This window comes from Pteronotus mesoamericanus, unplaced genomic scaffold, assembly GCF_021234165.1.
Source record: "Pteronotus mesoamericanus isolate MK-2021 breed Mesoamerican mustached bat unplaced genomic scaffold, CSHL_Meso_final contig_33, whole genome shotgun sequence".
Taxonomy (NCBI): domain Eukaryota; kingdom Metazoa; phylum Chordata; class Mammalia; order Chiroptera; family Mormoopidae; genus Pteronotus; species Pteronotus mesoamericanus.
In genome coordinates, this window is record NW_026555135.1 from 6,633,538 (window position 1) to 6,637,372 (window position 3,835).

At 48.2% G+C, this 3,835-nt stretch overlaps 1 pseudogene; it reads right to left on the minus strand.

The window, feature by feature from the left end:
* Nucleotides 1-776: 776 nt before the first annotated feature.
* Nucleotides 777-2,826, minus strand: LOC129072649 (F-box only protein 34-like; annotated as a pseudogene).
* Nucleotides 2,827-3,835: the final 1,009 nt, after the last annotated feature.

Here is a 3,835-nt window from a genome sequence, read left to right on the forward strand (position 1 = left end):
ACATTCACATACACATATTATACAGAAAATGTTTGTACTTTATTTGGGAAACATTCATATTTTATACAGAATAGACAAATTTAAGACAATGAAAAAAATTGTAGCCACAACGTTGTGGTGATTATGTGGTTCAGCCGGCTGTCTGCTATATACAACTGGATTTTAACAGTGTTACAGAGGGGCCTAAAACTCCCATCTAAGGTAAAGGCACTCGGGTTTAAGGTGTGCTTTCACAGCCCTATGAGAATAACACTGTTATATACACTGTAGGCACGAAGTCCGTCTCCAACCACCAACATCCATCTCACAGAGTCAAGCATATCAGGTCTAAGGTAAGGTGACTTCTCCTTCGTGAGCATACTTCTCATCCATAGGACACTTTTCAAAGGACATGACTCACTTATTTCAGATATGGTGCCAGTGCTTGAAACATGCCTTGGAACCCCTTTTGGGGGGATTGCCCGCACGGTCCGCAGTGAACTTTCCTGAACATCCTTGATGGTGGCAAGTCTTTCCCCTTCTAGGATCATTTGATTTGGGGAAATAGGCATAATTATTCATAGCCAAGTGACTCAAACTGTGGGTTACAACCCTGGATCAAATGTGAGGTGCCGCTATAAAACAATGGGACCAGTTTTCTTGTACAGTTTGTAAAATAAAAAAATGCCCAAGCAATAGCAGTCCTGCAGGAATAAATGCAGGTTCACATGGACAGAAATCTAGGTGGTGGTTTGCAATTTTAAAAATCAGTCATTTTGTCACCTCTCTCATAGACTTTAGTATTCCTCTTCAGTTTCAGTCCCTTTTGCCTTCTTACGGATTGTCCAGTTAAAGCTGTGGCAAGCAGGGACCCCGGGATTGTCAGGAAGCCCCCGATTGCAGCCAGGGAAGCCCTTCTGAGAGCGATGGCAGCACATCCAATGTCCCAGCCAGTAGCACAATGCCTGGCGATAGGGCTTGGGCTGTCACCAGCACAGAGACACATCCCCTTTCACATATTTTTCCTTGCACTGTTTACAAGGATTTTCTCTGTAGCATGGGTCTTGAACTCAGTGAAAAGCTGCTGGCCTGATGTTGTAGTGTTCAATGATAAACTTGCAGGTACACTTAAGAGCCACTAAACTCTTGGTGGGAAGTAACCTGAAGATTCTCAACATACTGTGGTGGAGCCTTGTCTCATGCCTGGTCTCCAGAAAGGCATGAGATACCTGTTTCTTCCAACTGGATGCTTCAAGCACTGGTGCTGTCCTATCTGCAGGAGGGGCTGGCGTTGGCACAAGCGAATCAGCTGAAACATTTTTTTCCTCAGGTGCACTGCCGTTCTTGGCAGCATCTGCAAGCTGGCTGGCCTCTGAAGGCTCTTTTGTTGTGTTTTCATTCAACTGGGAACAGTCCAACTGGTGCTGACCAGGTGGCAAGAAAAACGACCTCCCTGGAAGTGGGTCTTCATAGGACTTGAAACTAGAAGGCTGGTCTTTCTTCACCTTGGACTCAGTGATGCTAATGCACATAGATTATTTTCTTTTTTGATCAGGGCTTTGTGGCACAAGCTCTCTGCTCACAATCCATAGCATCTGCGGGCAACTCAATGGCTTGGGGACAGATTTGAGGAGGAAAAGGGAACTCAAGTGCCTCTGTTATTTCTACATCTTATCTATTGATGTTTGTCACAGCAGCTTGCTGATAGGGCTCTAACACTATCCACGTGCTGGCAATGAGGGACAGCCCTGAAGATGGCCTGCTTCCCTTTAAGAGAACAATGGTCAGCTCTTGACTGGCCGCAGTCCACAGATACAGACCCTGCAGGATACACATGAGTTGCAGGTGCCTCCAAGGCATCTTTGTTTAGGCTTCATCAGCCTGAGTGCCTTTTGCAAACCACACCCTGCCTCCTTTTCCACAGCTTTTATTCTTCAAGAGGCTCCCAGGCTCACGCTGGCTATGCTGCCTCAGGCACTCAGACTCCAGCCTGGCTACCCTGGCAAGGACACGGACTGGCTGCCTCTGTCATTCGTCAACCTGAGGATTTCCTCTTTCTGGGGGTTCTTCACAGGCTCCTGGACCAGAAAAGGGCTCAGAGGCTACGGAAACACTTCTGAGTTGCCCAGAAATCCTGACCGTGGCAGGTGACTTACTGCAGTTTTTCACTCAGCCGTCTAGCAGAGCAGCACTGACTCTTCGGTCTGGGAAGGCAACCATCTGTTTGACCCACAGAGGCCTCTTGGCACAGACATGGTCCTCGCAGTCACTCACATAATGCACGGTACTGTGCTCAGTGCCACACACAAAAGGCTCTGGCTATGCACCTGCTGTAGACTTCCCTCATCTTTTTTAACTGTATCTTAGCTTCTTCAAGATCCCTCCTTTTTTTCCTCTTTTAGTAGCTCTCCCATCAATGTCCCCAGAGCTTTTTATTTTCATAGGTCCTATCCTATTGCTACTCCAACAGGCTGCAAAGAATGTGATTTTCTCCTTGGTATTTCCTGGTTTCACCACAGCCCAGGCATCACGCGGCCCTTCTCCACCTTTGCCCTGGTGGATTATTGCAGATGGTGCATTCTTCTTGGTTTTAACATCCAAGCTGTTTTCTACAGGACTCTTCCCACTCATAGTGCAGAGAACACCCGGAGGAAGGACCCCAAAAGGCTTTTGAGATGATACTTTACCAGGAGAAGTGGGAGAAAAGACACTTTCTTTCATGTAGCTAACTTCGCATACTTTGTCATTTACAGCCTCCCAGTGGCTCATTGGAGCTCCCAGAGTTTCCTTGCTGATTTTCAGAGGATGCACTTTGTTCCGTGGTTTCCAACATTGTTTTAGGTACATAGCAGAGGCTCTTAAAAGTCAAGGTCAGTGAAGGACTGAGGACTCCTATCCAAACTTCCTGCTGGAGAGAGTCAGTTAATAGCAAGTGGATAGCTTCTCTTCCAGTCTGATCTCTTTTGAAAGATTAAACTTGTAAAATGCTGATATCGAAGAACTTTCGATTCAAACCTGCTGCGATTCCAGGCATCAGGGGACTGAACTTTCTTCTTCTCCTCTCCGGAACCAACTGGGCCTTCCCCTTCAATGTTCAGGCCAGGGGCTGCTGTGACATCACAGCCTGTCTCCTGGAAACCCCTGAAGTTACAGACAGGCGAATCCAAGGCACTATGACTTCACCAAGAACTGCGGGTGACCCGCAGTATATTTGCGCCAGCTGGAGGTAAAAGAAACTTCCAAACTTCTGTTTTGCCTGGTCCTGAGAAAGGTTAAAGGCAGGCACACCTGCTCTGGGACAGGAAGGACAGAGTGTCTGAGCCCAATGAACATGACAGTGGGCAATCACGTGCGAGGTGACCCCACCCAGGGCCTGGTAGTCCCAGATAGGGGAGAGCCTGCCAGGTGCCTTCTCATGGCCTGTCTGAGTCTCCTAGGCTTTAGCCAGGGTCCCTGCCCACGGGTCTGCCTGACCCTCAGTGGCCTGCAGGGGTCATCAGCGCCTGGGCTGTGCAAGAGCAGAGGCCAGCCCCTGGGAGGAGGTGTGGGCGGCTGTGTTCCTACCCCAGACAGACTTGTAGCACCACCGCCTCCGGAGATGATGCTTTAAGTAATCTGAAACAAAACATGTTCTCGATAAAAGATAAGTACTACTGATATTATGAGTATGACTCCTCTTCCTTCTATCATCATTGTTAATTGGACTCAAACAACATTTACGGAGCACCGACCGGCTGCCGGGCCCTGTGCTGGGGAGCTGGTGATGAGAAATGAAAGTCAATGTCCTTCCCCTTCAGAAGCTCAGAGTTAGCAGAGAGGAGAAAGCTCTGTGTCCTCCGTGAGCCAAAGACGAGAT